The sequence below is a fragment of the Mya arenaria genome, chromosome 12, assembly GCF_026914265.1.
Source record: "Mya arenaria isolate MELC-2E11 chromosome 12, ASM2691426v1".
Classification (NCBI taxonomy): domain Eukaryota; kingdom Metazoa; phylum Mollusca; class Bivalvia; order Myida; family Myidae; genus Mya; species Mya arenaria.
The window spans coordinates 65,934,680-65,955,808 of record NC_069133.1 but is presented as its reverse complement, the minus strand read 5'-3'; positions in this window follow the sequence as shown (position 1 = coordinate 65,955,808).

Genomic DNA, 21,129 nt, shown 5'->3' with positions numbered 1-21,129 from the left:
TATTACTTGTTTGTTTATTGTGAAAGCCATCATCTCTTACCGACGCTCTTGTTAATTTACCTTTCAAATTTATATTAAAATTGGCCTCTAGGGAACGCCGTCACCCCCCCCCCAAAAAAAAAAAGTGCATAATTTCATATCTGCGCCAAATATTCATTAATCAGCCATTTAAGATATGAAGCTGATTTTCACAGACAACATATAATTTTAATGATTACAAATTACATTTTCTTTTTTTTAGATTGCTATCAGTGGAGGACCAAGGTTATATGACAAATGTGTCGTCAAAAAACATCACAAAATGAACTTCATGGAGCCGCTAGTGTATTATATGCTGTTTAACATTGCTGATTCTGGTTATTGGTATCTACATAAGAATTGACTTTGATTTTGAATTTAAGACCATTTATAGTTTAATGAAAATAGAAAATAAATGTTACACTCCTTGTATATTGACTTTATGCTCATGTAAAATGGAAATATTAATTATACATGATTGCACTTTTAGTGCCAAGTTGAGACTACTGCATGCCGATTGGTAGGAACATAATCATACAAATATATATATACTACAAACAAGATCAAAGAAAAAGATTCAAGATCATTTGGTCATTAATAATAAGCATAACTGATATATTATACAAATGTCGCATGTAGTTTAATAATCTTATGAATTTTCAAAGTGGTTGGATGCAGCATTTAATAAATGGAATTCTTCAAGAAATGACATTTCACATAGGAGATATAAAAAAGATCATGACTTAATACACTTATAATATGTGATTGTATTGACATTAAAAGAATCAGAGGTGTTTGCTAACATATATTCTTAATTTAAGCAATAATTCAGTTTAAAATATAATAATGGGCTCACAGCTTTAATTAAATAATACATGGAATACTGAAAAAATGGTACATATTAGATTAAATTATGAATTATTAAACACTTTAATGAGAATCAATTCTATGAAAGTCAGTGCATCATTTCTATGACAAGTTGAAACTGACTATAACTTCCTTAGGTGTCAGCGTGAGAAAAACGGACGATGCCATTAAATTTTATTCAAAGATATTTTTTTGTAATTTGTGTAAGCAAGTATAATTTCTTGTCAGTTAATATCTGGGTTTTTTTTTTAATTATTCAGATATGTTGTGTCATTATGAATTGCATATCATTGCAATAATGTTCACATTTTTCTGGGTATTCGTTGACCGTTTTATATGAAGTAAAGAGAAACACCCCTGAATTCAGAATAAACCTACCCCTTAAAGTGTTGCATGTGTTTTAATGATCAGCCACGGGAGTAGCTTATAAATACTTTTAAAGTGACTTTGTACTGTTTTGTTGAATATTTACCATGTAACTTGTAGGACCGATTTAATGAATTTGTCATTAAACCTGCCTTTTAGATTATTTTTTTATAAAAATGGAATGTGGACGTTCATATTTATATAACAAAGATACCTCCAATCTGACAGCTGTGCGGGAAAATGACGTCACTACTGCATTATGGGACATTTTGGTAAAATTTACCCTGGTAAATTTACCGCCTTGGTAATTTCTTTTATACAACATACTTACCGCCATGGTAATATTACCACGGAATTTACCGGTGGTTTTACTTACCGAGGTAATTATTAACCAGTGTTTATACAATTGGCTGCTGATATAATACAAGTGAATAACTACAGAAACAAGCTCAGTAGTCAAAGGTTTAAACATAAACCCCATTTAATATCACTAGGTAAACGCCAAAGACATAGAACACAAAGACAAAAAATCACAAAAAAGAAGCATGAATTAATAGTACAAAACTCCACAAACAGCACAGTGCATATATACTGTATAAAGAACTAGGTATGTTTATCAAATATTGTTAGTTAACACCTTGGAAAGGTCAGTAAAATGTAACAAACCTTACTCTCATCCCAACAATCCTGAATAAAGAAAAAAACGTAAAATGTAAATCTTATCAAAGTATGCATTTACTTGAGGAAGCCCCAAAAATAATTATATCAAAATTAAAACATTTCAACAGTTTTAATTAAATCATCCTTCAATTGGACAATAATTTTCCATGCAATCTTAAGATTCGCAAATTCCATCAATAAGTTATAATTTCAATTTAAAGTGTTATTACCTCTTATGACAGAAGAAACATTACACAAAACAAAATGTCATATCATGTTAGCTGTTCATTTCTCTTGAGGATTGCTAAATACTAAACATACATTAAATATAAATACCTAAATTTACCAGGAATTTTAATCCTCAATGAAAATGGAGGATAAATGGAGAATACGTCAAGCAGTAATGCTTTTGAAATGAGTGCATGGATTCAATTGTTTCCCACGAGGAAGTGAGATAATGGCGTTCATACTTTAATATGGTTTTTAGCACATTTTATATCCACCGAACTTAATTTCTCATGCGATAGCATTTACATGCAATAAAAACCCATCTCAGAATTTCTACCCAAAAAACGAAACTTGGCAAACGGCCCCTAAATACCGACATCTTATTTTGAGATGAAAAATACGGAAAAATGCAAGTGGTATTACTTAATTTAATTTAATACTTCTGCTGAAAATGTTAGTTTTTTATAATATATGTCACGCAAGTACGAAATATACGTAAATTATCCGAACGGTTGAGACCAAATTACCTATTTTCTTTTTTGTGTTGCTTTAGTTAAGTAAGTTCAGTCATTAATTCTGTAGGTCTTGAAGTTATATACGCGCGTAATTGTTATCCTGCTTTAAATTACTACACGAATCAGATTGTTTGTTTGTTTTATTATTGGTATTTAGTTGGTCTAATTTTAATGTAAAATAATTTGACGAGTTTTTCTCATGTTGATGAAATGAATTAATGATGCTTGTTTTGAATGGATTCAATGCATGAATTGTTTAAATGTTTTTCTTGAAATGATTTGATTAGTACGCAATCTTACAGTCCAAAAGGTAACATTTCACAACGTTTCAACACAGACAACAAGCGGGTGCGGCTCTTTCAAGCAATTGCGTTAATCAGTTGTCAATGAATAACATTTCTAATGAAACATAAACGAACAGTTGTGTAAATGGAACTGAAAGACTTCGAACACTTTCAAACGCAACATGCGCTATATAAAGTCGCTAAATAGATTTTGCAATAGTGGCTATTACAATACGTTATAGAATTAAATAATGTGTGTGCGTAAGGTATTTGTCATAAATATATATACTTATTAATAAAGTACTTTCTTGCTGTTATTTCTTTGCTTCTACTTTCATTTAAAGAAGCGTTACTCTCCGGAATCCCAGAGAGTTCATGCCATTGAGTAAAACAACATGAACCTTTCCAAAACACATCAATTACAATACATCCATCATTATTCTTCAATTCAATGTTGTAATGTCTGTATAACAGGTGGTGTACACAATATCATAATAAGTATCAGCTTATTTAGAATATAGGTATCCAGGTAGCTCCCAATGTTAAACAATGACATGGAAATTCATTTGTTTCACTCATGGGGCATGGCGATGTCTGGGAAATCAAACAGGAAGCTTTACTTTTGTGTGAGTGTATGATAGTAATTATATCACTCCGCCAGTGGAGTGTGAATGGAAAGAATAATATCTCTTAAACTTTGTTGAACATGGGTGTAAAAAGTATCAATGGGAAATAAGTTTACTTTAGAGTGTTATTACCTCTTATGACAAAAGCATTGTGCCAATATAGAAAGTTAATGTCATAAATCATTGAGTTCACTGAAGATGGTTCAATGTGAAAAATGCGTCATATATATGTATCTTAATCTACCTGGAATTTTAATTTCCTCACTGAGACAGGATAAAAATATGATATCAAGCAGAAATGCGTCTTCATTGACTGCATATAATTTAAATGGTTTACCGGAAAACCCCAGATAATGGTGACCATATTTCCTTGATATTTTTTTGTAAAACTTAAGGAATTGGATTTCTTAGCCCTCAAACCTTATTGCTTCTGTTTGTGATTTAACCGATACATATTTCAACTTACCCTGGGGACAAGTTACGTAGTAGATAAAGACAGAGGATGATGATTATAACTATACAGGATTCTGGCCATCGACTGTAACACTGAAATAACATTTGGTTTTAAGCCCCAAGCTTTTGGTGACTTTGGCATCCCACCCGCAGATGATATGTGCTTGAAAGTGATTGCAGTTATGCAATTATACATGTTTATGTTCTCACTGGACAGATGATATGTGATTGAAAGTGATTGCAGTAATGCAATTATACATGTTTATGGTCTCACTGGATAGATGATATGTGCTTGAAAGTGATTCGGTAATGCAATTATACAATCATGTTTATGGTCTCACTGGGCAAATAATTTCTTCATGAAATAAATAAAACAATTGTCTAAATAACACAATCTTAATATAATGGTGCAGTATAAAATCACTTGCAGTATGCCGTATGGGCTTTAAACTGGCGATGTTTGGTATGCTTATTATAAGTCATGAACGTACTGATGGTGCGTACATTATTCTGATGACTGAGCCAAAGTTTAAACTCTAGTATGTTGTTTGTTTTGCTTTTAATGATATATAAGAAATGAGTTATTTTATCTTGATTTGAGTTATAACACAATTTAAAATAGAAAGCCTTTTAGTCTTTTGTAAATGAAATAAATAATTGTGCTTGTTTGAAACGGGATTCAGGTGTGAATAGATGCATATCTGTCTAAAAATAACTTGACTGACACAGTTTTTAAGGTAAAACCCCCAAAAAACCTCAACATAGTGAATATATATTTAAAATTACTTCAGATCAAACAGATCTACAAATTATGTTTCATCGAATTGCAATAATTGAAATAACCAAAGCCGCATTCAAATATGAAAGCGTTTGCGGCGGTGATTGAGATCGCCTAATGTTTGTGATGAGAGCACTTTAATAACAAATCATAATTTGTCCTGACACATTAGATTAATAACTACCAGTGATTTTGCATGTTCTTGTTGTATTTCCGAGTGGATTCTCTCACAAGCGATAAATTCTGGAGGGAATTGGCAGTTATCAATTATCATTGGGTGTTCTTCATATTTCACAAGAGTTTTATAATACTTGTCAAGATAGTTGTGCTATCTTTTTGCTATATTAAAGGATGCTATATTCATTGGATGGCTTATATCCATTAAAAATACTGTCTTTACATAATTAATTTAACAAAGGTTTACATAAAGAATAAGGCATTGTATGGAATTTTTGGCATCACGTCTTATAATAAAACGTTAAATATTTCAATTGAGTTTGCGCAATCAAAATGCTGAAGAGGTCTTTACAACAAACGAAGTAACAATTATGCCAAAATGTCTTCATTTTACTTTTTGTTAAGTTTAAATAGTTAACAAATATGTTCAGGTGACTATTTGTCTTTTGCTTCTGGATTAAAAAGGTTTTCACTTTTAACAGAATATTATTCTCTGTAACAGTATTAAACATTCGAAAGCAATTATTTTAAAATGACTAAAATATTTTTTAAAAAAAGTGGCGTACATCAGTTATTTTTATTATCGAATGCCAGTCATCTAATATGTTATGAAAAATTCAAATCCAGCCCTGTTAAAAATTCATAGATCGTGTATGTCTATAGTGGGGACCACTGTCTATGATCAGGAGGTACCAAGGCAGATACATGTTGTAAAGAAAAAATTCAGGGAGCTCAGTGGCAATAAAACCTACCGTTTAGTTTTACGACGCAAACGAACGTTCAATGATCATCCATTGTACGTATTTGGGCATTATTTTGAATTAACCTTACCATTGTAATACAACATGACCATATTAATATGTTTCATGACCAATTTAATGTGTGTAAGTAAATGTTGATTAAAAGGCAGTTGCCATTGGCTGTACTGCTCTTGTGAAAATGATATCTCATTCAGGTTTTGATGTAACCATTTACGGTAGGTATTCACGGAACAGGTGAGATAAATGGACTTAACCAGACTCAGAATTTTTATGATCAAAACTGTCATTGTTATGTTTTAAACGGAATTTGCGACATATTTGGAATGTGTATCGGCGTCAATATGCAATTGCATAAGTGAACTCTAACATACGCAATCCATTTAGAACATAATCTACTACACGTCATATATTAATAAAACATTTACACGACCTTCAGTTGATGTTTGTTCATACATAAACATAACACCAGATGGAATGGATGAGTTTGTGTTTTTTTGTATCATTTTTTACATTCTTTACCTTAACATTTAAACTTCGCAAAGCAAAGAAAAGCATTCACACTTTGTGATACTTTCTCAATGTGTACAAAATAATTAAGACAGATATTGTAGTGTTTTGTGAAATAGTACGTCTAACAAGGATAAGTCATCACTGGAAGCTCAAATGTTCCACGGATCGTGATTTATAGAATCAAAAATATGCTTCGTTATTGCAAGAGTCGTTCATTTTTTTTATCATTATACGTGAATTTATAAATAATTGTTTAAACTAGTACAATAGTCTTCGGCGCTAAACTTTGAAATACATTAAGAAACTAAGTAATTTTGAAGATAATTAAAACATGATAACTGATATTAGATCTGTGCGAGATAACTTGTAATTGAACAAAAGTATCAAAGCAATTGAGTGACGTACATCAAACAAGTTAATTAGCTATTAATAAGTTCGATGCATACGAACCAAATACTTATAACTCAACCTAACACGTGTCCCTGTATATATGCTGCTAAAATGTCACTTCAGGGAAAAACCTCAGATGCCAAATACCTAGGATATAATAATGTTTAATGGGACATTGGTCAGATCTTAAATGTTGAAACCGGCGATAAACTTCATGATAGCCATGCCTATGCAAACAAGTGTATTATCTGGCCGAATGACCTTGCACTAACTGACCTTACATATATCTGTATAATATAGGGCAGGAAATGTTATGTTATATCCTCTATACGGAACATTCACACATGACTTAGTACGTACAGTAGAGTTGTTCAAAAAAACTGACTGATTATTTGTATGCATGTTCCTAGCATGCTCAATTACCTTGACTGCTTTGCCATTATTATATATATATCTGCAAACCAATTTCTGTTGTTAATGAGTTAAGTATATGTTTGGGCCGTCACCAGAGCTAGAGCGAAGAGTTACATGCATAACGCAAAGAAGGCTAGGTGATGAGAAGGAATTTAATTCATTGTATCTTATGATGGCTTTGAAAAGATATTGCAGGTAACTGAAAACGTTTATGCTTTACGTTAGGCATAAACTGTTGTCTTAAATATCAAAATATACATAAATTTGTGTGCTATTAGCAAGTTTGTTTCTGTGATGCCAATTCTATCAAGGTCAAATTGCATTTCGAAAAATAATTATCATCTTCATTAAGAATCAAAATGATACAAACTTGCGGTCTGGTTAAATTTTTGATATAACATTAAGATTAGGTATTCGGTTTTAAGAAGTTTGGTTACTAATATTACTGAAAGTGAGACGAACTCACGGTGGGATATCCTAATTAAATTAGCATCCAAATGAAAACTGAAAACAATGCATACATTGCGTATAAATAATAAAACATAAAAGCCTTAGTTATTTCGGATTAACATGAACATTAAGAACATTCTGAAATGACGTATGAATTAGTGTATTTTCCGTATATATATTATATATACTTTTATCGTGATGTTGAGTGTAGAGAACCGAATATAATAAAATTATTTACATGTGTATTGTGCCAATATGTGTTGATAGAATCTACAATGCAATGCGGTTGAAAGCTATGTCCGTCCATTCCGAATAACAACTTTTCAAAAAGCATTTGTAACACACATATTATTTAATTTTAAGGTTTTAAAGAATCTTCTCCGTCAATTGAAAAAAAAATCCGATCGAATATCAATCAGTACCAGTTTCAATACAATGATTTTTTTCCTCTTATGTTATGTAAAACCGAGACGATTGAATACAAGAAACGCCCTTGCTGCATTAAATTGAAATACTCGTTTATATTTAATACTTGTTAAATACGAGACTGAATTAATATGGATTCTTGATAAACATGTTCCTTCAGCAGTGTTCATGCAGACTGCACATTATACTCATTCTGGTTCATCTGATTACCAGGCGTTAGAAAAGTGCGTTAAAATTTGAAAAAAGATAGGCGTTCTGAGTTTTAAACAGAATGAAACATTAAGGAAACACACAGATGCCAAAACCTACAACACGTAATTAATGTTTGTTTATTGTCATACTTATACTTTAATGGTCACCCATCCAATATATATACGTGTATGCTTTTGAACGAAACGTTACTGCTTATGGCGTCACTTTCTCTTCCTCCATGGAATTTAAACTTTACATTGCCTGTCTATCGGGAAGTGTGGTCCTATTGTTTATGGATGATATTTAAGTATGACGTCCTAGACCATCAGTTGTGCGAGTTTTATTGGAGTAAACGTGGCCACATGAATCATGAATAATATTATGCGTTATTGCATTGTGGACGGAGCCTTAATCGTGTGTTGATTTGGTCGAAAATACTCATTGCTCGAAATCGTTTTCGTAAAGATCAAATAACAATGATGACCTTCCATCGTAACTCCAAAAAAAATACATGCAAATAGTTTTATAATCACGTAAAATCAGTTTTTGGTCCGTAACTTTAGTTGATAGTAAATTTCTAACTGAATACAGTTTTGCAGTGCACCGTTAATTTATTTAATCAAACCAAACATATTAAATAACTGCATAAATTTATGAGCCAAATAAACAAAAAATATCGCATAACAATTAGTGCAGCTATTGCGTTTTCTACTCAGCTTTGCAGTAGCTGTGATTTCAATTAGAAAGCATGATAGAAGAGAGCCAATCACACAGACGCCTCTTACATCAACTTAGCCAGACAGATTCAGGATGAGTAGGCAGAATGCATGTTTCCCCACGACTCTGCTAGATAGATCATAATGACTTCTTATTTCAGAAACCATCCATGAAGGTAAATGACATCACCATGCTTACTAACATGTCAATTAAAGCAAGATTTGCAAAAATAACTCATGTATGTGCTTTGAAACAAAATAGGTAGGTGCTGAACATTCCGAGTACAATCAGTAAAGTGGATGGATTATAGTATATGAATGACAATTACCGCACTCAAGAAAACGTCTTTGTAGGTAGATGCATATTCATTTTGATCCATTATCATCACTTTATTCAAAATTGCAACATACGATGAGAATATAATAACAAGTTCATTTTCCTAAATTGGTTGAAATTGTATGTCTATGTGTGCAACTAATATGCTAAAATGAAGAAGCCCAGTTACTAACATAGGTACTGGACTCGTACTGAGCTAACGATGAAACACCAATGCAATAATGTAGAACTGATGTAGTACTGATGCTAAAGGATTGTTATTTGTTTCATACAATTATTGTTTGTATTATCGTTAGTGGTGCATAATCGTGATTAATATAGTTGTACGACCTTTTGTCTGTGATTAATGTCACGGACGCATTTCGTACTTTAAGGACAGTAAAAGATTCTAGTACATACAATATTAATGTTGAGCACCAGAGAGCCCCAGGGTAACTAGACCTACATATAATTCGATGCCTTTGCAAAGACGAGATCTCCATTTTTATTGCCAGTTCTCTACCGAATGTTCACAACCAGCTCTAAACAGACATTAGGAAATAACAAACTTGTTTAAGATGTATATAACAAAAGTTTTATGTGCGGTATGAAAGGTAACACTAAATACCCCGTTTTATAATTTTATAATGCTATGACGTTCCCTGAAAGCTGAATTGAGAACATAAACAATGACGATCATGATCTACATCAATAGAACGGTTACGAAGGAAACATGTTCGCTGTCATTCATGTTGGCTTGATATTAGTAGATATTAAAAGAAACTGAACGATTATATGCTTAAATGAAGGCATTAACTGTTTTCTGAAATGCCTTTAATATTCATGGTTATGAAACAACATCGGTTGTTTTGTTTTTTGACATTGCTTGATCGTCGTTTGGTTTAAAAGGTTTAGGTGTAAACAATAAGCTGTTCGTATTTATGTATGCTGGCATGATGTACGACGCTAAGAAGATACTCTGTCGATGAAACCGAAAAAATGTATATCTAAAAATCAAATATATTACAACATTTTTAATCAATTCATCCTTCAATTTGACAATAAAAATTACTGCAATCTGAAGATTTGCGAATTCCATCAATAAGTAATAATAATAATTTTAAGTGTTAGTGCCCCTTTTGACAGAAGCAATATTACACAAAACAAAGTTAATATCATGAGCCCTGCAGTTTGTTACTCTTGAGGTTTGTTCAATATTAAACATACGTTAAATACAAATATCTAAATTTACCTGGAAATTTAATCTTCTCAATGAAAATGGAAGATAAATGGAGCATACCTCAAGCAGTAATTCGTTTAAATGAGTGCATGAATTCAAATGATTCTCCAGAGGATGTGAGATAATGGCATTCATTCTTTAATATATTGGCACATTTATATCCACCGAACGCAATGTCTAATGCAATAGCATCCACTTGCAATTCTACCCAAAAAAATGAAAATTGGCAAAAGGCCTCTAACTATCGACATCTGAATATTCAGTTTGAGAAGGAAAATAAGGAAGAATGCATGTGGTATAACTTAATTTAATCTAATACCTCTGCTGACAATGTTTTTTTTTCTTATATATATCATGCAATTACTGAAGGTACGTTAATCATCCGCACGACTGAGACAAAATTACCTATTGTCTTGTTTCAGTAAGTTCAGTCATGAGTGATTAATTCAGTAGGTCTGGGTGTTATCCACGCGAGTAATTTTTATACTGCTATGTATTACAAAACGGATGAGATTCCTTTTGCTTTTATAATAAGTATATAGTAGGGGATTTTTAACAAACCAAACAACGTCCTTTTCTTATATGTTGTTGAAATAAATAAACGATGCTTGTTTTAATTGCCATTCATGCATGAATTGTTGAATCTTTGTCTCATAAAATGATTTTATTAGAACATTCTTACAGATAAATATCATATTACATTTGAAAATAATTATTGTCTTCAAGTCAAAACACAGTGTAAAAATTACACTTTATAACATTATTTTTATCTGTACATCAAATGTTATCAAAGAAGTTGTTGGAATGAGATTCAAACACTACAGAAGGAAAATACCTTGGATGATCAGCTACGAAATTATAAAATAATCACCAAGACAAAAAAGCTGTAATTGTAAAAACGTTTACATTTTAATACAACCTCATAAACAATCAGTTATGTAGCTCGTTTAGTTTTATATTGTTTGGACTGTCACCTTTTATAAAGTTTTGAAAAGCTCTACGAAAGCATTTACCTCACAAAACATCGGAATTTCATAGGAACCCTACCCACCACTGTCTCACGATTTCCAAAAAATGCTCTGAGGTAGACCTGTTGTATGACATATGTCGTTTGATACTGAGCATTTTAAACTAAATTCATGATACGTATACTAATTACCGGGATCAAATCAAACACTTGATAAACATACCTAGTTGTTATGTCTTATATATGTACTGTGTTGTTTGTGGAATCTTGGGATGTTGTTCCATGTTTCTGGTGTGTGATTGTTTGTTTTTTGTGTTTTATGTGTTTGGCGTTTCCCTTAAACCATTAAACGGGGTGTGTGGTTAAACTTATGACTAATGAGCTTGATTCTGTAGTTTTTCATATAAATATTCATATTCAACAATTTAATAATATTGAAATGCACAAGAGCTGTATAAAACATTTTATAAACCTAATCCTATTATTTCATTATGCTCAAATCATTGGTTGTTGATGTAGGAATTTCGTAGGAGAATTATAAACTAACTGTTGCCTTTTCTTTCAGACAGACATTTTCGACTTTCAGGAATAAATCCTAACTGACCAGGTCATTTGAGAAAGAAGAAAACAGCATAACCTTCTTGAATATCTCTCTCACTAAGCCTATAGCGTGGAAGCTTTGAGAGACAGGGCAGAAACGTTCGGAGTCGCACTGTATCATTTGAAGCGGAAGTGCGCTTCATTATTATAACCTTTAAAAGCAAAAACTTAATGCTATCAAAACGTGAATTCATTTTGTATAAAAAAACAAACTTTTTGTTATGTTTAATATTGTTGACTGTTGTCATAAATCATTAGTTTAATCAAAGTAGCATGCGTTAAACGTTTCAACAAAGACAAAATGCGGTTTCGATATTGTAAGACTCTATCGAGCAATTGCTGGAATCAGTGGTCAATAAATATTATGATATAATGTAACTCAAACGAACTGTTGCGTATTTGAAACCGAAATAACTGAAAACTCTTTAAAACAAAACATGATTGTCTGCTATATATAGTTGCTATATATATTTTCCAGTGGAGGCTTTACGACATGGAATGTAATTGATAGCTATCTTTGAAGATATATAAAGAATATTATAATGTCGTAGCGGAAAAAAGGCATACTTTAGAGAAATGTGCATGTCATACTGTATATGGTAGAATTAAACAACCAGGAGGATGAGGGACTGAACAAAATAAGAATAATGAAAAACAATAAAAAAAGTTTTTGTTTCTTATCTAACTATTTTAAGACGACCAATTGCAAGAAAAGGGAAGTCCATTTCAGTTCATCAAAGAGTGTTGGGGATATTTAGTGTGTTTGATATATCCGTACGAAATTCTTACCATGTATACTAAGCTGACGAGAGGTTATGACATACTTTATGTAGATATATAACAGAACAGGTTTCTGTTTTTCCCCGGTATGAATAGTAATTCGAATTAACTGTAATTACTATACATCCAAAGGGTAAAACAAAAATGCTATTTCGATGAAGAAAGATATATAAATGTGTTTTGGAAAGATCGTATTCCCTGTCTTTTATGATATATTAAAAGACATTAATACTAGCCACTGACACTATATATAAATCAGTGGGTACATTAATTGCTTTCTCGAGTACCTAAAATACCCCTTGGAAAAGTCAATCTTAGTCATTGTGATACAGGAACAATGACTGACGGGTAAAATCAACGCGTTTTTTTAAATACCTCTTGAAGAAGGGATGTTAAGTGTTTTAGTATATAAACGTTTGATATGGAAGAAATACCATTGAGGAAATTGTTAAAGGATGTCTTGCAATGATAAAAAAGTATTAATGATTTTGAAGCTTTGGACAAATGTGTTTCCCATTAAAAATTATCACTGGACTGTATGGACAAAATGAAATATATCTGAATAGAAATCAATGTTTTATATGTATATTAAATGTATTGATTTATATGGGCATATAAACTAATTTAAACATTTCGACCTGAAATAGCATCTGAAGTATAAATAATTAAACTTCGGGCGTAGGTTGAAAGAGTAATCATTAAAAATATCAAAATGATAATCGTGTCAAAGCCTTTTAGTGATTATCGTTAAAAAAAATATTTTTAAGTGACATATATGTATTATAGGCATTAAATATTCGCATATCAATACAATATTCTTCACACATGCGATAAAGCAGCACAATGAATGGCAGTGTGTTGAAACTGTCTGGCATAATAAGTGTTTTTTTAAATGAAGGGTTAGTCTCCGGGATCCCAGAAAGCCCAAGCCAAAGAGTAAACCAGCATTAACTTTTGTTCATGCCAGTCTAAAATTCAGAATGCATTAATAAAAATACATCAATCAGTTTTTTGTTCAATTAAATTCCATATTGGTAATGCCTGTGAAGCAGGAGGTGGTAATAATTCCATAATAACGCATTAAATAGAAAATAGGTATCCAGGTAACTCCGAATGTTAACAAAAATCGACATGGAAATATAACTTGTTCGCATGATGATAAATGGGCAATAAACCGGGAAGTATATTCGGGATGTTATACGTTTAAATAAGTATATGATAGTAGCTGCATGCCTCAACCAATGACGTGAGAATAGATAAAGTAATATCTGTAAAACTATTTTGTTTTTATATGTGAAAAGTATCCTTTATCAATATATTGACCTACTGCCCAAGATGGGAGATATACATAGGAGTATGTATAGATTCACCTCTGACAACAATATATATATGAAAAGAATTCAAACTAACGTTTTTTTTCTAAATTATTTGGAATCTGAGACACTTGCAAAACATGAACACACTGGGTTTCTCCTGGGGAATAATTGCTTCATTAAATGACGAAATGGCAGTTGGCAGATGGCTAAATACCTGAGCATGTATGTTTTCATCAACGTACGATGTTATTCCATTAATCTGTCAAAACCAGTTAACATGATGATTTTTCATATACCACCTGAGTTTTCGGTTTGAGAATGAGAATGACAAAGAGCGAATGCTATAGAAGAATATCAATGCATATTCCTTGATGCTTTAGCCGGCGGCGATGGGGCCTGCCTGTTGTTTGTCGCGAGAATAATTAATTTACGTAATATAACCTGTCCTGACAAATTAGTTAAATATACTTGATGGGATTTCATATTGTTTCTAGATATGTTTCCACGCAGAGTTTAATAATACACTATTGAACAATAAGGGCAAAACATATTTGTTCTTATTGTTCGCATTGTATAAGGACAAAAACAAACTGAACATTTCTTTTGAGTGTGTATAATTGAAATGCTAAAGTAGTCGTTACAAACATACGATTTGTCATTTTTTTTAATGCCTACAGAACGAAATTGAACTGTCAATTTTTAAGTTTGAATATTAAAAACAATTGTCCTGATAACAAGCTGTCTTTTACGTTAACTTAAACATGTCTGCAAGTTTACAAAATATTAGACTCTCTACTATACCTGTTGTTTAAAGATGTTATGCTCTCCATATATGGATGGAATAAAATATGTATCTACCAGCACTTGGTATTTTAATGCATTTTCTTTAAAATGACCAAACTAGTCAAGTGAACAAAGTAGAGTACATCAAGCAGATTTACTAGCTATTTAGCATGATTGGATGCCAGGGGTCGACCATAATCAAAGCAAGCCCTGTTCTATAAAATGCATAGATGCGTACTGCCTGAAGTTCAGACATGCAACATTCAAGACCATTCTAGGATCAGAAGCTATGCGTTGTAGATTATTGTTTTAAAGTGGTTGCATGCATAAAATATAATTGCATAACACTTGCAAATGATTTATTGAAGTAATATGCAGGTAATTCAACGAAATCTTTAGTGAGCTCAATTGCAATATAAACATAGTTTTACGACACATACGAACGTACAATAATCAACTAAACATGCACATTTTATTATGCATGCAATCATTTTGCAGTAGCCACACCAATTGTAACCTCATATTTTAATATATCTGTTGATGCGTACTCGCTGTTCATTGGATACCTAGTATGAGTATTGCTTTTCGTTGAGTTCCATACGACTTTGTAACTTACACTTGTGTTTCTTTTACTCCTGTCTTTTATTTGAAGTCTAACAATAGTAGTTCCAAGTCAACCAAATAAGAAAAAGAACACGGTTAATAAATTCGTAATACTACCCTCTCGGGGCTTGTCAACTATCCAGATGCCAACGACGATATAAAACAAAGACGGTTATTTATCACCTCGGGCAAGCCCAATACCCAGATGTAAAACATCATAATATGGTCCACTTATAAATGGCTCATGATTCAAACGATAAATGTTAAAACCGGTGACCGGCTCACCTATTCGTAATAAAATCACTTTGAATTGGATGCGCTAGAATCTTAAATTTTATATTTTCTCATTTTCAGATACCAGAAGTAGAATGTTTTATGACAAAATCAAAGCCGGCCCGGTTAAAATATGCATAGAACCGTTCTGCCTGAAATGTATTAATGAACCGAATGGTTTAGATTGCTCGTCGTAAAGCATGAGTCAGCGAATATCAAATAGCCAAAAGGTGCTTTACAAAATTTACCTTTGAAAAACGAAACCTGGTAATTGTTTTTTATTTTTATGTGGAAAATATTAACAAATTGCTTAGTGTAACATTGAACTACATATATTTCACTGAAGTAACAACTGTATAGATAAAAAAGGAGAAAACACTTTACACAAGTACAGTACCTTCTAATTTCATGATTTCTCACATATTGCAAAGATTCAGCCGGTTCATAATCTCCCTAAGGCATAAATAGGCGCCCATCAAACGGAATATACTATTTCGCGCCATTATGCAGATTTGAAGATGTTGCGTACTTAATCAATATATTCTAACATCTCATCAATAAATAATTGAAATTTGTGGACAAATTCTGCTATCAATGCATCTACGTTTAACATGTTCAATTGTTCTTTTGATCTAGCTTTGTGAAAGGTTATCAAGATTTCAACACAAATTTGTTCGACGCATAAAAACAACCAAATACTGTTTTACTATTAATTCAGAAGACGTGTTGTAACAAGCCGTATTTTACAAGTATATACATGTAATCAGAATGATAAAATTAACTCAATTTACTCATATGCTTCCTACATCAGCTCATCAATGAAAATACATAATTGTAGTTAATGTATCACTGGTTAACATTGGATCTATTATGAACGCTATTGTTTATAGAGGTGTTATGCAATAATGCTGTAAATAAAGTGAAGTTAAACGTCCATACGCTATCGTGACTTTATCTAGATATACCACTTTTACCTGTGATCAATTTGATGGAAACTTACTATACGATTTTGTTTATTAGCTGAAAGATCAATAGTTAAATGCAGTTGATGTAAAGTTATGTTAACAATTTAGAAAACGAAACTAAATGTTTCAACACTAACTGTTATTTTCTTACGAGTTTGGTTAAAAATCGAGCAAGATCAAGTGACGCTAATAAGTGATCAAAAGACTATGTTACAACAATTCAGAATTTGCAACAAATGCTTGAATATGAGAAAATAAAACATGGAAACTTTAAACATCAGTCCCAAGCTGATTGGTTTTGAACTGACTGTTCTTATATATAAATGCATTCCATGAAACGTTCTGTTAAATCCTCTCCATGGAGCATTCATACATCAAAATCTCAAAAGGTAAACTTTAACAGTCATTTGTTAAATTCCGACGTCTAAATGAGCTATATATCATAGATGCATCAAATGATATAAGTACATGGTCCAAAATATTTTAACGAATTGGTATTACGAGGTCAACATTTTCTAACGTAGTTTTTTACGAAATTTTCACAACCGACACTATATAAATTTCTATGTCAAAATTAAAAATTGATAATATCTGAACCCAAACTAGTATTAGTTTTATGTATGGTATCTAAGGTCACCCGAAATAGCCTCTTTTATCATCATAGTATGTGATGACGTTCACTGATGAATCTAGAACAAACAAAAACGTTAAGTAAGATCAGATGCGGGAGTGTCATAAAGGAATTCCTTGTCCCTTATGACGACTTGATATTAATATATATTGAAAGTAATAGATCAGGTAACTGCATTAATGAAGGCATTAATTGTTTTTCTCAAATACCTAAAACATATTAGATATTTATATCAATTATTCGTCATTTCAGTCGAGCACATTGCTTAATCTTCGTTTGGTTAAGATTGTATTCCAATAAGAATATTATGATCAGAAGAAGAATAACAATTAAATGATCGTTTATCAGCAATTTGGATGTATGGTGGCATGATATTAAATTATATTTAATGAAAATATTTTAGCCAAATTAACCGTTTAAGTCTGGCTTTAATACATACATACCAATGACCTAATGAATGTTAAGTGTGTAGTTTTATATTATATAGACAACACCCATAGTTCAATTGAAGGTCAATTACATAATACAATTTGAAAACTATGTGCTAAGTACATATTTGATAACATTTACAATGCAAAGGTGTTTGGAGTTGCAGGCTTATTTTCAATAAGATAAACAGCCAATGCATGCCGTAAAACAAGAATATTAACCTTAAATATATTCATTTTTTTTTTCAAAAACAACCTTTAACCTTGTTTGGGTGTTTATAAATGTATCAATAAGAACTAATTTTACTATAAAGTCTTATTACCTCTAATTGCAAAAGCAATATGCCAAAATAAAAAAATATGATCATAAATCATTCAGTTTATATTATTCCTCACTAAAAATGGAAGAAATGGAAAAAAGTCAAGCAGAATTGTGTTTTTGATAAGTGCATAGGGTTAAAATGGTTCTCCGGAAACGTCTGATAATGACGACCATATTCTCCGGAAATGTCTGATAATGACGACCATATTTTGTATATCTTTTTGTATGAATTAAATCAAAATTCACTTAAGCCCTCAAACCTTGTTGCTTCTGTATGTGATTCAACCGATGCATATCTCAACTTACCCTGATGCCAAGTAATGTAGTAGATTAAGAGAGGGGATAAAGATTCCAGACAATACAAATTTCTGGCCACCAACCGTAACATGGGAATAACATTTGGCTAGGTTTTAAGCCCCGAGCTTTTGAGGATATGAGCATCGTAACCGCAGATAACATGTGCACAAAAGTGATTGCAGTAATGCAAACATGCGAGTTTATGGTGTCTCTGGAGAAATTATAATTTCGTGAAATAGAGGACAGTAATGAGAAGCTAAATCATCCAATCCTAATAAAAAGCACGTGTGATATGGCAAATGGGCTTTTAATACTGATACTCAATACTTTTTGTAAAATATATTTTCATTCTTCTGCTGATGTTTGGTTTGCGTACGCCATGAACGCACTGCAGGCACTTACGTAATCTGTATGACTGAGACAAAATTTATACCTGAAACGGGATTCAGGCGTGAACAGTTGAATATCGGTTTAAAAGATAACTTGACTAACACATACTTACAGTTAAACACACAATAAGTAACATTTGAAAAAATGAATATAGAAGTTTAAACACAGTGAAAAAGAATTTACTTGGCATAAAACCGTTAAACAAAGTATTTTAGCTGATCGAATTGTAAGAATTGAGAAAAACAAAGCCACCGGCATTCGAATATCAAGGTCTTTGCTGGTGGTTATGGGGTATGCCTGAGTGTTCTTTATTAACGAATCATATTTTTCCTGACAAATAAATAACTGCCTATGGTTTCCCTTGCTGTTGTTTTATTTACCAGTGGGTTCTGTCAACAACCCAATAATTCTGGAGGAAATAAAGGATGCACGCAAGCAGTTGTATAAATAATTGCAAAAAGTTTTCAATGGATCATTTATCTGAAAGTTAATGTAAAACCCATTTAATGTAACACCTGCACAAATGTAAGAGCCACATAAGCAATCAAATGTTTGTTAAAAGACAAGTGCAGCAAATTGGTTTTGTAAACAGTAATATATTAACAATGTATCTAAGAAATAGGAAATAATCAAGATGGAATCAACTCAATTTACGTATTGTTTTCTCAATTCCGCTTAGTATGACGGATCTTATTCAAGATTGAAGAGTAGACGAGTCCATGATCCCATACACAATTCACCGCAAATCTGCTTGACTAGAGTATTCGGATGATAAATTCAATCATTAACTATCAGACAGAAAACAAACTCAATACAATTTCTTCGTAGGTGAATGATATGATAATAATTTTCTAATAAATCATTGAAAGCAATATCAATTAGGCAATTTAAAACTTATATATATATAACTTAAACATAGATTGTTTTCTTTTAGGTATTGTCATTATTATACGACAAACCGTTCATTTTGTAATAAAAAAAAACAACATATACAAATATCTTCAGCAAAAACACACAAACAATGTGCTAAACAGTAAGTTGACATACTTTGTAAGGTGAAGTGTTAGCTTATATTTTAATATGTTTAACAAAATCACTCACACACTGTAGAGAAATATTCTTATTTTTTTAAAAGAAACATTGATTGTATTATGAGTATAATCTGTTATAGAAGAATCATGCGATGATGTTGTAATAACAAACTCACTTAAGTTAATTAGCTGAAAATGCATGTCTATGTGCGCAACTAATATACATGTTTATAACAATGCACAACACATAAATCAGCTGTTGATCAGCCATTGCCATTTTATTATTCACGACCAAAAGCACCGATTTGATAATCTAGTGTACTGATAATAATGTTTGTTGACTGCCTTAAATAGTTATTGTTTGTTTTAGTTCGTTGTGCATACGAGTTAGTTTTATAAACCTAAATATTAGTAGTCAACAGTCATGTAAACAAAAATAACAGAGCTACAGCCTGATGTCTGGAAATAACGCGACAATAAGATTATGAAAACACGATAGTATGATACTACACTGTTGAAAACGCAAAACATCGAAACTACGATGGCGAAAACGCGACAGTACGATGGTGAAAACACGATAGTTTATCGCATTATCATCATTGTATTATCGCGATTTCGTTATCGTAATGTCACGTTTTCATCATCAAACTGTCGCGTTTTCACCATCTTAGTTTCGTGAGTTCGCGTTTTCATCACCGTTCTTTCGAATATCGCGTTTCAGATCAACACATCAACAGGCGATGGCTCTAACGGCATTCCGTAATTTAGCGGTTGATTTGAATGTTTCTAGTGCATAATTGAATCACTATCGCTGTCAATAACGGCATTTCTGAGGTGAGGATCTGTACATATGGATAACAACAATTTGGTATTTGTTCAGGTTTGAATTTACAAAATAATATCCAACATTATTGCCATTAGAATTTTGATAAATAAAGGAAATGATCTGAGATTGGTTGGATAAAACAGGCATCGGTCTTTAAAATTGAGAGAGGTTGATTGGACTGTTTGGATGACTGTGGAGACATAGTGATTTGCTACACATGTTGACAGTGACAATGGGCAAGTTCAATCACTCTGGCTTAAATGATTGTTGGGCTACGATCTTGATAAATTGCAAAATTGACTAGCCTTAAGCGGTCGCGTTTGAATCATTTTAAAAAATGCATCTAATTGAACTAAGAATCGACAAAGTTTCCAGTACTTAAATAAATATTGAACTAGTGTAAATTTTCAATATTTTATACAGATCTTTAAAATTGCCGAACTGCTGTTAGAGGTTTCTTTAATGTGTTCGGATTTTTAGTTTTTTTAATAAAGTCTTCCTCGTCATTTTTATTACACTAATGATAATCG